Below are 15,470 nucleotides of genomic sequence, written 5' to 3'. Positions count from 1 at the left end.
TGTTCCATGATAAGGTGGTGGACCTCTGTCAAATGATCATTTTCTCTCAGTGGCTAGATTTAATGGCATATGCTTGCATGCTTGGCCATATTTATTTTTAAATACAATTCTATTGCTGTCAGAAGCGGAGACCGAAAATTACTTTAAGAAGTGATGTATTTTCCTAGTTATAAAATTTTTCTTTTTGAATGTTATTCACTTTTGTTCTTTTTCACTCATTGTGTTTGTTTATGTGTGTGTGTGTGTATGTATGTGTGTGTGTGTGTGTGTGTGTGTGTGTGTGTGTGTGTGTAGACTATCACATGCTACAAAACTCACAGTGATCTTTATACCTCTGTGTCCGGTGTTCTGGTACAAAAGGAATGCACTACCACACACAGCTTAAAAAATAATTTTTATTGTGGAAGTTTCCAGAAAATCGAGAAGATATTGAAGTTCTTCATTTTGGAGTTACAGATAGTAGTTAGCTTCTATATACACTGGGAATGGAAGCTGGATGTTCTTAAAAATTCTTTAGCACTCTTAACTTTTACTATATTTTCCACTCTAAGTTTTCTATTCTTGATTATTTTTCTTATCCAACACAGCAGAGTCAGGCTGATGCTGATTATAAAGTGAAATTCTTCTTCATTTGAGAGAATGATTCTCAGCCAGGGAGGACATACCCCCCCAATTGTTCATCTATTATAACATGATCAGCCAATTATCCATATATGTGTACAACTAATAAAAATAGACACAGCAGGTTGTATTCATGTATTTCAGCATACTTATTCACTCATACCTAACAAGGAAGAATTTGGAAGTGATTTGGAAAGAAATGTGATGTAATATCTTTTAATTAACAAATTAAATAAATAATTGTAATAATGTGGATGTAACGGTCTCATTAATTAAGAAACACAGAGCCAAATGCAGATTTAAAAGCCCCAGAGGTCAGAGAACACTACCTAAGAGTTGAGACCAAGACCGCCTCTTTACCACCTACTGCCGCTGCTGTCCTTCCTCTGAAAGAGAGACCTACTTCCTGTGTGTTTGTCTTTTTATTGAATTTATGTTTTGCATTTCATTGGTTGTAAACCCAACCAAATTACCTCCTCTTAACTGCCTGTCTATACAGACCTCCAGGTCTCTATGGTTGGTATTGAGATTAAAGGCATGTGTCTTCATGTTGGATGTGTTTTTGAACACACAGACTCTGCCTGCCATGTGAACAGATTAAAGGCATGTGCCACCACTGCCCAGCTTCTGCTATGGCTTGCTATGAGCTCTGACCCCCTGGAAAATTTATTTATTAACATACAAATAAAATCACATTTTAGCACAAATAAAATATCACCACAATTTTAAATTCAAAAAGGGAGTAGATAGATGGCTCAGCAATTAAGAGCACTAGGAGCTGGGCGGTGGTGGCACACACCTTTAATCCCAGCACTCGGGAGGCAGTGGCAGGCGGATCTCTGAGTTTGAGGCCAGCCTAGTCTCCAAGGCCAGTTCCAGGAAAGGCACAAAGCTACACAGAGAAACCTTGTCTCTAAAAACAAAAAACAAAAACAAACAAACAAACAAAAGAGCACTAGGTTTTCTTATTCTGAGGTCCAGGTTCCATGCCCAGGACCTGCAAGTAGCTAATCATTTGCTATCAATCTAATACCAGGCATTTCCTGCCTTCTGGTCCTTTAGTTACTGTTTACAGACACATACAGGAAAAACACCACATAGTTAAAATTATTTTTAAAAAGTTTAAAAAAGAAAAGCATGGGATTCTCTCCAGTAATGTCATAGCCCTGCGACAGACAGCTTCCAGGGCTAGTTAAAGTGAACTCTTCTGGTCTTGCATGGAATCAGTTGTGGCCTCCTCCCAAGCCTTTGTTCTAAGGTTAATAGAGCTCATCATAACTGTTCATCTAGCAGCAGAGCAAACAGTGCTGTTAGGTGAATTCTTCTTGATGCTTTCTGTATTAGTGTTCTCTATCTTTCATATATGGGAGAATTGTGGCATTGGTATGTTACCTTTTAGATTAAACATCAAGATTGACAGTCACATAGGTTCCAAAACCATCGATTTTCACTGTGTCATTTGCTTGATTTTCAGGAAGACCTTGTGGTGCAAGATGAACATGTCAGAGGCATTTCATTTGATCATTTTTACAATTTATACGTTTCTGCATGAGTTTGAAGTAACAGTGTCTTTGCTTGTACATTGTGATAATGTTCAGAAGTGTATTTGTTAACTGAGCATGCTGAGGAAGAGGGAGAACTCTACATAAACATGTCCAAATTAACTAATTAATGTCCTCACAATTCTTTTGTTTAGGAAAAGCATTGCTTTAGAAATAACTCACATTCTCACCTTGCCTCCTTCAGGTAAGAAATCTTTTTCAATTTATCTGTCCCATCTGTTGTGATGGCTATTCATGGTAATAAAACTGACTTAGTCTGGAATAACTAAAACCCAAAGAGTTGGGTGCACATGTAAGAGGTTTTTATTAAAGATTTAAAGTTGAAGACCCTTTTTTTTTTGTTTTTTGGTTTTTGGTTTTTTTTTTGAGACAGGTTTTCTCTGTGTAGCTTTGCTCCTTTTCCTGGAACTCACTTGGTAGCCCAGGCTGGCCTCAAATTCACAGAGATCTGCCTGGCTCTGCCTCCTGAGTGCTGGGATTAAAGGCGTGCGCCACCACCACCTGGAGAAGACCCCTTTTTTTAACACACCTTTAATCCCAGCACTCAGAAAGCAGAGGCGGGTGGATCTCTGTGAGATCTAGGCCAACCTGGTCTACAGAATGAGTTCCATGATAGACTACACAGAGCTACACAGAGAAACCCTGTCTTGAAAACAACAACAACAACAACAACAACAAAGACCCATCTTTAATCTGGATCATTTCAGGTGATACCCACCTTCAGCTGCTTGGTGGTCATGCACATCAGTAAGCACATGCACATGACAGTGCTCAGTAAGCAGAGGCAGTTTGATTTTCTGAGATTGAGTCCAGCCTGGTCTACAGACTGAGTTCTAGGACTACAGAGAAAAGCCCTGTCTTGAAAACACCAAAAATTCAATCAGAAGTTGTAGCCGCATAGTGAGACCCCAGCAAGACCACCATAAAGCCAATATCTGATGCAAAACAAACAGGGGTTTATTGATAACGAGAAAGCCCAAGCTTGGTCCATGTCCAACACACTGGCTAGCCAGGTGAAGGAGGATGGGGAGGAAGGGGCTTATTATTGGAAAAACCATAATCAGGGTGGTACAAGCCTTGGCATCATATGATTGGATGAGAGTGTGTCACCTTTGAATTTAATGGTTGGGGGATACAGTTATCATTTTGGGGCAGGCTTTAACAAGTCCCAGGCTTTCTTCTTGAGCTCCCCTGGAGGATGGCTGGCCTTGCACGTTCTGACTGTGGGGGCTGACTCAGTGGCCCAGGCTCTGTCCTTAAGCTGCCATAAGGCTGTCTGGCTTTGCACATTCTCATTGACCCGTGCACAAAGCTCTAAGTTGGTGAGGGGTCCCAGACAGTAAACAGTTGACTGAACCTTAAGCAGTCAGAGTATGTGCAGAAAGGAATAAATCATAGCCCTCCCAGAAACTGCTTACTTAATTCTCAAGAAATTGAAATTGAGATCTGATCTCTGAGAGAAGACTGAGTAGCTTGTTATGATGACTGCTTGGTTCTTTCACAACAAAGAATAAGATGCACCTTTAATCTGGATAGCAGCTCTTGGTGTCAGCCTACATATATGAAGGGTATTAAAGAAGGAAGTTCTCTCTTTGCCTGCTTGTCCTAGAACTGGATAGCAACTTCATTCTTTACTAGCCTTAGAGGCTACTTCCTTAGAGTTTTGGTGTATGCTGAAGACCAGCTGAGATCTCCTCCCTCATGGAATGAACAACAATTGATCTCTTCATATTTCTAGGGTAGGCAGCCATTGTTGGACTAGCTTTACCATAGCTTGTGAGACATACTAAAAAATCCACTTTCTACATACATAGAAAGTTCATTCTACCAGTCCTGTTCATGCAGAGAATCTTGAATAATGCAGTATTTTGTTTTGTTTTCACCTGCTAATGGAGGAAAATGTCTTGGCTAAAAATAGTGCTTGCAAACACATTCCTTCCTAGCTCAACTATGCTTAAAACATTCAACTTTCCATGAAGACTAATCTTTAGTATTATTCATTTGCTAAGAGTTTGCTCTGAATTTTAGGACTAAATCTCCTAAAGCAATGGAGCCATCACCCAAGTATCTGATGGGAGAAAAGCCTATTTTCTTGTTTGTGATCTGGTTCATGCTTTCTTTTCTGGTTGTCTGAATTCCCTGTTACCACTAGATAAAAAGTACATTCAGTTCACCTGATCTCAATGTGAAGTCACAGAACAAACATCTGTGAAAATATTTTATTTGTTCTCTAGCAAATAAGACTTATCTGGGAATCAGAGGACAGAGCCATCTACTAGTTAGACATAGAGGCCAGACTGTTTTGGGACACACCTTTAATCCTGTCACTCAGGAGGCATGATTCATTTGGATCTTTGTGAGTTCAAGGCCACACTGCAAACAGAGGCAGGCATGATAGCACACACCTTTAATCCTGACACCTATGGTCACATGTCTTTGCCTGGGGAGGACACACACCTTTAATCCCAGGAAGCAATGGGAGGAAGCAGAGAGGTATAAAAGGAATGAGGACAAGGAACTAGATGCTTTTAAGCAGTTCAACTGAGCCCCTCAGGAGTGAGGACTCACAGGCTTTCAGTGTGAGGATTTGTGGAAACAGGATCATGTGAGGAGTTGGTTAGGTGAGCTTGGCTGTGGCTTGTTCTGCTTTAATGATGTTTAAGTTTTCTCCCCAATATCTGCCTCTGGGATTTTTATTAATACGACAGTTTAGAAATTTGTTTTACAAACATCTCCTTTTTATCTTTAAGTCTATTTTAATTGTTAATATTCTGGAAACCTTTCCACCTGTGTGACAGGGAATCACTCCACACCACACAGTATAGTGGGTGGTGCACCCTAGCTAGTGACATTGTGTAGAGGGGGAAGAAGGGAAAGTGCCTATGGAGTGCAATAAGATAGCAGGGTTTGTATTGGAGCCAGGGGCAAATGCTATTGAAATGCATATATCTGTTGATTTAGAAAATATCTTTGTGTGGGGGGGGGCAGGCTTAGGAATTATTGTACTGTGTTTTTGAGCATAGTGTAACCCTATGGGAGGCGTTCTTTTCACTCAGGCCTCACTAGCCAATCAGGCTGTCCAGGCAACCTACCAGTCAGAAGTGGTTCAGAGTCCTTCTAGCAGCCAGCTTCAGGCTTGACTTCCAAGAGGAGAACATGCTATTGATTCTGTGTGCTATGCTGTGAGTGCTGCTGCAGGGAGCTGAGCAGAGAGCATGGACAAGCTGGGAACCCACAACATGGTGAGTTACGGGTTGCTGTTCCCAGAGGGGGTGGGGCAGATCATGAGGTGCAGGAGACAGTGTTTTGGGGCCTCCCAAGGTATGGGTGGGAACCTGCAGCCAGAAGCCCTGTCCTGTGAGGTCCCATGTGGTCCTTGAAACTTCCTAGTCCCAGGGAAGGCCTCTGCATAACTTTGCTCTGTGGGCTGATTCTGCTCACAGAATTGGGAGCAGAGAGCTGTGTGTAGAAAGATATTTGTAATCAACTTCAACATTCTTTTTGTTTGAAAGTTTAACGCCCAGATTGAAGGGATCACCAAAAAAACACTATAGAGGCTGTATCCTATAAGTGACAGCAAAGAAACTTTATTTTCAAGCTCTGGGGCTTGGTCTGTCTGTCTCACACAGCAGGGAGAGCAGAGAACCCTGAGCTCAGGTGGGATTGGGTTTTAAAATAGCAGCGGTTGGGGTGAGGAAATTTCCAGAATTCAGGACCCTGATTGGCTGACAATTATGTAGAGGTGTCTGAAAAACAAAAATAAATGTGTGCTAGATTCAGGGATATTTGGACACCTTATCTAATTCTTGGAATGTTTGGGATGTTAGGTACTTCCCCATCCCTGGGTGGATCCCTGGGCAGTGTAAGTGTATGTCTTTTCCTGAATCTCAAGGTTGCTTGTTAGGAAGCCTGTTATGAATGTATTTCTGGGCCTCTAAGCCTGTCATGCAGCTGTATGGTCATGTTGTTTGGGGCCACTTCCACAAGAGCATGTTGTTAAACTAAAAGAGGCCTAGTTTCTCCAGTACCTTCTAGAGATTCAACACTTTGCATTTAACATTCATGTTTAAGATCCTTCGATGTTTATTTTGTGGAAGTTGTAAAAGGCATCTTATGTGTTGGATAGCACTCAACTACTAAGGTTTGATCTACAAGAGTAGAATTAGTGATATAAAGGATTCAATAATTTTTTGGAGAGAGTAAGTCTTACAAAATAGAATTTAGCTGAGAGAGGACTGTCTAAAAAAAACAAAATAAGTATATTCTCCAGGGCTGTTAGAGATTAGGACAGTAGGATACACATTTGTTCACCAGGATTGTCCAGACACTTGGCTCCAAAGCTTTACAAAGGAGACAATGTGAGACCAAAATGAGCCATCTTAGAAATAAGACCAAAATGCTTTCCCCCTAAAAATAAGGCCTAAGATTCCTCCTTTTGGGAATAGGCCATTAGTTACTGAAACCAGTCAGTTCAGATTCCAGAAACCAGGAAGTATAAAAGTACAGAGTCACAAGATAATCACGAGGTAATGCCTGCTGGACTATGGGATGTCCTCCCGGTTTCCAGGATAGCTTACCGTAAGGGCAGCCAATGAGAAATGGTGGCGGGCCACCACTCCTTTAGAAGTAAGATTAAGCCATGATTTCTAGAAAGCTCCTAGAAGTGAGCCAATCAGAATTGTACCCTTACTACACCCCTAAATGATATAACCTTGTGATTTTTCCCTTTTAAAACTGAGCTTGCAGACAGACAGGCACTTCCTCCAGCCTCCACTGCATTGGATGTATTGGACAAAGTCCCTGCCTAGGCTTGTACTGCTTCCAGATATCCAGAATTAAACCTTGCTTTTGCATTCCGGCATGATTGTCTTTGGTGGTCTCTCTGAGGGTCACGATCTGGGCAAAACAACTCCTCATTTACAACAAGCCACTAGGCCTAATCCAATATCAAAGAATATCTAACAAGCTGCTCATTAAGGCATTACATGTTCTCAACCAACTTTAAATCCTGGCATGTCATAAAGTCCAAGTTTCTTCTTTAGAAAGGCATAGTTCTGGGCGGTGGTGGTGCACACCTTTAATCCCAGCACTGGGGAGACAGAGGCTGGCGGATCTCTGTGAGTTCAAGGCCAGTCTGGGCTACAGAGTGAGTTCCAGGAAAGGTGAAAACTACCCTGAGAAACCCTGTCTTGAAAAAAATTTTCTCTAGAAAGTCATAGTTCTGCCAGGTGGGCAATATGACACCAGGTGACAAACTTTTGAAAAGTAAAGCACAAGGCTTGTGGTGGTGGTGGTACATGCCTTTAATGCCAGCATTCACTTAAGAGGCAGAGGCAGGCAGATCTCTATGTGTTTGAGGACAGCCTGATCTAGAGAGTGAGTTCCAGGAGAGGCTCAAAAGCAACACAGTGGAAGCCTCTCTTGAAAAACCAAAAAAAGAAAAAGAAAGAAAGAAAAAGAGGGAAAACACTATTGTGTTACAGAGTTGCCTGATGAAGCAAGGCTTTCCTTTATGCCGTCAGGTAGGGAGGAGGAAAATTCTTGGGAAGGGAGTTAAAACTTTGGACCTTGGACTTGAGAGCTTTCCCTAGGGGTCTGATGTGTTGACAATAGAACAGCTCTGTCCCTAAAGCCAGAAATATGCTTTGGAGAGCTGGTAATGTTCTAGGGCTAGCGCCTTTGTGGTGGGGTTGCTTCAGAACATGAATTTTCCCATTGTGTGATAGTTTCTGCTGACTTCATAAAAGTCATTCATTTTCTTCAATTTTCCCCCTGGAAGTAGTATACAAGTTGCTATTCTTCTTAAGAAGCTTATTAGAGGCTGGAGAAATGGCTTAGAGGTTAAGAACACTGGCTACTACTATTCCAGAGGTCCTGAGTTCAATTCCCAGCAACTACATAGTGGCTCACAACTATCTATAATGAGACCTAGTGCTCTCTTCTGGCCTGCATGCATACATGCAGGCAGGATACTGTATGATGTATAATAAATAAATAAATAAATAAATAAATAAATAAATAAATAAATCCTTTTTTGAAAAAGGAGCTGAGTTAGCATGAGACATAGATTGTACAAGACCTCCTGACCCAAGCTTTTACTTTTTCTGCCTCATTCTTTTTCTCTCTTTCTTACCTCCTTCACCTCAGAACCCTGTTACTCAAGAAGATCCTACTGTTTCATATCACTGGGTTATTTAAGAAATAATTTTGGAAATGTCTTTGCTGTGTAAGTCTCCCATCTGTTTAAGTGGGTGGAGTTGCAGTATTTGGTCCCAATTTGAATTACTCAAAGTGTAATCTGGAGCCTCAATCCAATGTTCACAAGGATGATAGAATATGTAGAATGCAGTATCTCTTCTAGGATGGCTCCTTTTTGAGCATTAGCCAGAGATGGATGCATGCTTTCATTAAAGAGATTTTTCCTTGTTAATCTCTTAATTGTGTGCAGTGATTTCTCCCTTGGAAGGCATATTGATTCTAGGACACTTGCATTTTAATCTTCTTAGAAAAATGATTCTGACACAAGCTCTCTTATGTTGACACAAATGGCCGTGGTCCCAGTCTGTTGCTCTCCAGATCTGTGATCTTGCTGCCCTCTATATTATAGCTGCAAAATCTTAAATTGAATGATTGTATCACCTTCAGGTTTAAAAACTACCCATTTGAGTCATCCAATTTAATATCCATTGTTGTAAAAGGAAAAGGAATTGCATTTGGAGCATGGTTTCAGCCTTCAGACCAGAATAGAAGGAATACTGGGGAAAACAGGGTAGGTAATATGCTGCTGAAGTCACAATTATTAAAAAAAAAACAGGACCTGATTGTAGTAGGAGGAGTGATTTTGTAATTTCTATGCATTTATTAATTGAAGTGCTGGGAATGAAGACAGACCTAATTGGAATGGAGGGGGTGTGAAAATTTCATGTGCTGGTGGCCTGGCACTCTTGACCCAGCATACATTATAGGCAGGTCAAGTTTCAGTTGAATGTTCTGTGACTGGCTTGGTGTCCCAGTTTCATCAATGGAGCCTTATGTAATTATAGAAAATTGCTGTTTCAGCCTCCATATTCTTAATTGTTTGGAGTCCTAACTAGGGTCACCCTTATAAATTCCAGGATTTTTTTTAAGATTTATTATGTATACAGTATTCTGCCTGCATGTATCCCTGCAGGCCAGAGGAGGGCACCAGATCTCATTTTAAGTGGTTATGAGCCACCATGTAGTTGCCGGAAATTGAACTCAGGACTTCTGGAAGAGCAGTCCGTGCTCTTAACCACTGAGCCATCTCCCAGCCCAGGCTCCAGGTTGTTTACATTGCACTGTTTTCTTTTCTTTCTTTTTTTTTTGATTTTCGAGACAGGTTTTCTCTGTGTAGCTTTGCACCTTTCCTGGGACTCACTTGGTAGCCCAGGCTGGCCTTGAACTCACAAAGATCCACCTGGCTCTGCCTCCCGAGTGCTGGGATTTAAGGCATGTGCCACCACCTCTGGCCTTTTTTTTTTTTTTTAAAAATTATTTATTATTATACATACAGTGTTCTGTCTGCATGTGTCCTTGCAGGCCAGAAGAGGGCACCAGATCTTATTACAGGTGGTTGTTAGCCACCATGTAGTTGCCAGAAATTGACCTCAGGACTGCTGGAAGAGCAGTCTGTGCTCTTAACCACTGAGCCATCTCTCCAGTCTAGGTTCCAGGATGTTTGCACAGCACTATTTTCATAACCCCTGCTATATGCTCCCCTATTCCAGTTATTTTTTCCTACCTTCTCCCTCTCTGTCACTTCCTTACTCACCTGATCCTTCCTGTTCCCATCCCAACTTGCCATCAGTGCACCAAAAAAATCTATTTTATTTCCCCTTCCAAGGGAGAGACGCAAATCTCTCCTAGGGCTATTTTTTATTATTTAGCCTCTCTGCATTTACTGATTTTACTGTGATTAATTGTGATTACTGTGATAGTACTTTACTGAACTACTAATATCCACTTATAAGTGAGTACATACCATGTTTGTCATACCATGTTTGACTCACTCAGGATAATAAAGAACTAAAGAATCTTGACATCAAACCAAATAATCCATTTATAATGGGATATACCTCTAAACTGAATTCTCAGTAGATGAATATAAAGTTGCTGAGAAACACTTGAAGAAATGTTCAACATTCTTAGTCATCAGGCAAATGCATATTAAAACTCCTTTGAGATTTCATTTTATATCTGCCAGAATGAGAAGATCAATAATACAAGTGACAACTAATGCTGGCCAGAACATGGAGCAGTGGGAGTCATTGCTTTGACAAGTGCAAACTTGTACAGCCACTGTGGAAAGTAAATATGCAATCCTCTGAAAATGGGTAGTCAATCTACATCAAGACCCAGCTTGTGCATATACCCAAATGATGGTCCTCCACCCTACCACAAGGACAATTGTTCAACTAGGTTCATAGTGGCTTTATTTATAATAGCCAGAAACAATTATATCTGAGAGAGATTTTTCTGATTGATGATTGAAATGAGAATGCTCCTCCACCTAGGGTAGCAGGAATGGCTATTCCACCTAGGGTGACTGTAGCAAGAACATACTCCAGTTATGGGGGAGGAATAATCACTCTTGATTCAGACATGGTATAGCACTCATTTATTCACACAGTAAGATTACAAGTAATATTTATCCTGTCTTCCAAATGGAAATGGAGTACCTCTCCAGGTGTACAGGTCCGGACTCGCCACATCTGTGCCTATGGATCTTGGTTCAGCTTTCCTCCGGTTAGCCACGTCTGCACTGGGGACAGGATCTCATGTCTCATGCAAGGGTCTGACGAGATCTGTTGATCAGGTCTGAGGCTTCATTTTATATCTCTTTCTGGTAAGGTTTCTAGTCTTATCCCAACTTCCACACATAGATTATATCTCATCCCTACTTTATTTGTGGTTTACTTAAGTCATTCTACTGCTTATCACTCCTGTTATCCCTAGGTCTTACATGTTCCTTATAGTGACAATAACCATAAGTGGGCCTGGGCTAGAAAAGGGAGCTAACTGAGCATGAGACAGTTACTGGCAAGGGAGAACACCAGAAAGCAATCTTTGCCCATGGGCTTTGCCTTCAATTGTTAGCATGAGTTTTTATCCTGATCTCCCAAGGTGATGGAGTGTGATCTGACACAATCAGCCAAATAAACCCATTCATTGGTATGTTTTTGGTTAGAGGCTTTAATCACAGCAGGATAAAAGCAAGTTAGAACAAAAAAAATGTAACACCAAAAGTGATTTTGTTGCTTGGTAGAACCTGAGAATGTTGTGTTTTGGAAGAATGTGGAAGATATCAGAACCTTAGTTGTCAAAAACCATAGCAAGTTACACACAGAACATTATTGGTGTATCAGGTACGACCAGGAAGATGGGAATGTTAAGGGTAATGGCAGAAAGTGGAGATGGAGACTATAGCATTTCAGTAAAAATGACTCAGTAAAAATTAGGCTAACAGTCATTTGTGTCATATTTTGGCTCCAAATCATTTCTTATTCTGTCAATGCCCATGATATTTATTAATGCAGAATTAAAAAATAATGGGCTAGTTTCTTAAATGGAATATTGAATCTGTTGGAGGGTTTTTATAAACTCATTCAGGTCAACAGCGCAAGAAAACAAGTGAGGCAGAAACAAATGAAAATGAGAAGGTAGTTTCAGAGGGCAGTGAAGTGCTGAAACAGGTAAAGGTTTTCAAAGACTTTATCACCACTATACAGAACATTGAAGCCCTAAGGGTAATGGAAAGTGCCTTAAGTTTAATTCTCTATCTAGCTAGTGCTTGAAATTATGAAATGAGTAAGCACAGTGATTTCTAGTCTCAGGAAGCAACTTCATACAAAACCTGCTTCACCTGTGGTCCAAGCATATTAGTGTCCATCCCAATCAAGAAGTCAAACTTTGCAGGATCCCCCATCATCTGCTGGTCCTGGAAACTAAAGAGAATCAAAATTTAAGGTCATCGATTCTTAGCCTCTGGCTACAGTTCAGCATTTTTGCAGGAATGTATGATTGGCAGAGACAGAATCCAAGTGAGGAGATTGGGAGAGTTCATTGCATGAAGTTGTAAGGATGAGGCTTGGTGGGGTTTTTTTATTCTTTTTTAATTCTTTACTCTTTTGGTGACCTGTGACCCAGTTCTAAAATAAATTGCACCCACAGAGGTTTATTCTTTCTTATTATTGCCTGGCCTTAACTTGGCTTGTTTCTAGCCAGCTTTTCTCACCTTAAATTATCACATCCACCTTTCGGCTTTTATTTTTCTTTATTCTGTATACCTTTCTTTACTTCTTACTTCATTGCTTTCTGTGTAGGTGAGCAGATGGCACCTGGTGTCTTCTCCCTCTTTTTTTTTTTCTGCCAAAATTTTTTCTCCCAATCATTATCTCTGACTGCCAGCCTTGCCTATCCTTTCCTGCTGAGCTATTGTCCACTCAGCTTTTTATTAGACAAATCAAGTATTTTAGACAGGCAATGTATCACAGCTTCACAGAGTTAAACAAATGCAACATAAAAGATTGCAACACAGCTTTGCATCAATAAAAAAATGTTCCACAGCATACACAAATATAAAACATCTGAAAATAATATTCCACACACCTGGGTTGCAACCACAAGATGTTGAGATACCTAACCTATGAGACATCTTCCATGTAGACCTAGCTGCATATAGAGAGTAGAAGTAACCATAGAGAGAAATGTTTGGGAAGTTGCAAGGGAAGGGCCATCTGAGCACTTTGGAACTGAAGCCCCTTGCATCTGAGACAGAGATACAGGATTTGTTGTTTGTCTTGCTGTGCTTCAGTCTTTCCTTTGTTCAACCTTCCCTCACTGTGTCTCCATTTCACTGTTTTGGAATGTGAATGGGACTTTGTGCCATTGTATGTTCAAAAGATGTAACTCTACTAATTTTACAAGATATCACTGTCAAAAGATCATCTTGAGTGTCAGAAAAGACTTTGGACACTAGAACAGTATAGGAGCTGTTGAATTTCTCTGATAATTAAGGATGTTGAGCATTTCTTTAAATGTTTTTCAACCATTTCTGATTCTTCTTTTGAGAATTTTCTGTTTTGCTCTTTAGCACATTTTTAAAATTGGATTTTTCAGTATTTTGATATCTAGTTTCTTGAGTTCTTTATATAATTTGGAGATCAGTCCTCTGTCAGATGTCGTGTTGGTGAAGGTCTTTTCCCATTCTGTAAGCTGTCTTTTTGTCTTATTGACCATGTCTTTTGTCCTACAAAAGTTTCTCAGTCTCAAGAGGCCCCATTTTAATTGTTGTGCCCAGAGTCTATGATGCTGGTGTTATATTTAAGAAGTGATCTCCTGTGCCAATGTGTTCAAGTGTACTTCCTACTTTCTCTTCTATTAAGTTTAGTGTAACTGGATTTATGTTGAGGTCTTTGATCTACTTGGACTTGAGTTTTGTGCATGGTGACACATATGAATCTACTTGTAATCTTTTACATTTTGACATCCAGTTATGCCAGCACCATTTGTTGAAGATACTTTCTTTTTTCCATTGTATAGTTTTGGCTTCTTTGTCAAAAATCAAGTGTTATATGTGCATGGATTAATGTCAGGGTCTTCAATTTTATACCATTGGTCTGTATGCCGGTTTTTATACCAGTACCAAGCTGTTTTTTTTTTTTTTTTTTGGTTTTTCAAGACAGGGTTTCTCTGTGTAGCTTTGCGCCTTTCCTGGAACTCACTTGGTAGTCCAGGCTGGCCTCGAACTCACAGAGATCCACCTGCCTCTGCCTCTCGAGTCTGAGATTAAAGGCGTGCACTTCCACCACCTGGCACCAAGCTGTTTTTATTACTATAGCTCTGGTAGTGCTTGAGGTCAAAGATGGTGATGCCTCCAGAAGTTGCTTTATTATACAGGACTCTTTTAGTGTTCCTGGGTCTTTTGTTTTTCCATATGAAGTTGAGTATTTTTCTTTCCAAGTCTGAGAAGTATTGTGTTGGTATTTTGATGGGAATTGCATTGAGTCTGTAGATTGCTTTTGGTAAGATTGCCGTTTTTACTATGTTAATCCTACCTATCCATGAAAATGGGAGATCCTTCCATTATCTGATTTCCTCTTCAGTGTCTTTCTTAAAAATTTAAAGTTCTTATCAAAAATGTCCTTCACTTGCTTAGATAGTGTTATTCCAAGGTATTTTATATTATTTGTGGCTATTGTAAAGGGTGATGTTTCTCTGACTTCTTTCTCTGCCCTTTTAACATTTTTGTATAGGAGGGCTACTGATATTTTTTGAGTTGATCTTGAATCCTGCCACTTTACTGAAGGAGATTTTCAGCTATAGGAGTTCCCTGGTAGAATTTTTGGAGTCACTTATGTATAGTATCACATCATCTGCAAGTAATGAAAGTTTGACTTCTTCCTTTCCAATTTCTATCCCTTTGATCACCTTTTGTTGTCTTATTGCTCTAGCTATAACTTTAAGTACTATATTGAATAAATATGGGGAGAGTGGACAGCCTTGTCTTGTTCCTGATTTTAGTGGAATCACTTTGAATATCTCTCTGTTTAATTTGATTGTTGCTGTTGACAATCTGTAAATTTCCTTTATTATGTTTAGGAATGTTCCTTGTATTCCTGATCTCTCTAAGACCTTTATCATGAAGGGGTTTTGGATTTTGTCAAAGGCTTTTTCAGCATCTAATGAGATGATCATGTTTTTTTTTTCTTTCAGTTTGTTTATATGGTGTATTACATTGACAGATTTTTTTTTATATTGAATCATCCTTGCATCCCTGGGATGAAACCTACTTGGTCATGGTGGACAATTTTTTTGATGTGTTCTTGGATTCGCTTTGCCAATATTTTGTTGAGTATTTTTGCATCAATGTTCTTGAGAGAGATTGGTCTGTAATTCTCCTTCTTTGTTGCATCATTGTGTGGTTTGAGTATCAGGGTAATTGTAGCAACATAAAAAGAGTTTGGTAATGTTACTTCTATTTGTATTGTGTGGAACAATTTGAAGAGTATTGGAATTAATTCTTCTTTGAAAGTCTAGTAGAATTCTGCACTGAAACCTTCTGGTCCTGGCCTTTCATTTTGTTTGGGAGACTTTTGATGACTGTTTCTATTTCTTTAGTGGTTATTGGACTATTTAAGTCGATTATCTGGTCTTGATTTGGCTTTGGTGTGTGGTACCTATCCATAAAATTGTCCATTTCTTCCTGATTTTCCAATTTTGTGGAGTACAGGTTTTTGAAATATGACCTGATTATTCTCTAGATAT

The sequence above is a fragment of the Peromyscus eremicus genome, unplaced genomic scaffold (genome assembly GCF_949786415.1).
Source record: "Peromyscus eremicus unplaced genomic scaffold, PerEre_H2_v1 PerEre#2#chrX_unloc_1, whole genome shotgun sequence".
Lineage (NCBI taxonomy): Eukaryota > Metazoa > Chordata > Mammalia > Rodentia > Cricetidae > Peromyscus > Peromyscus eremicus.
The sequence above is the reverse complement of the archived record's forward strand: the minus strand, read 5'-3'. Positions refer to the sequence as shown.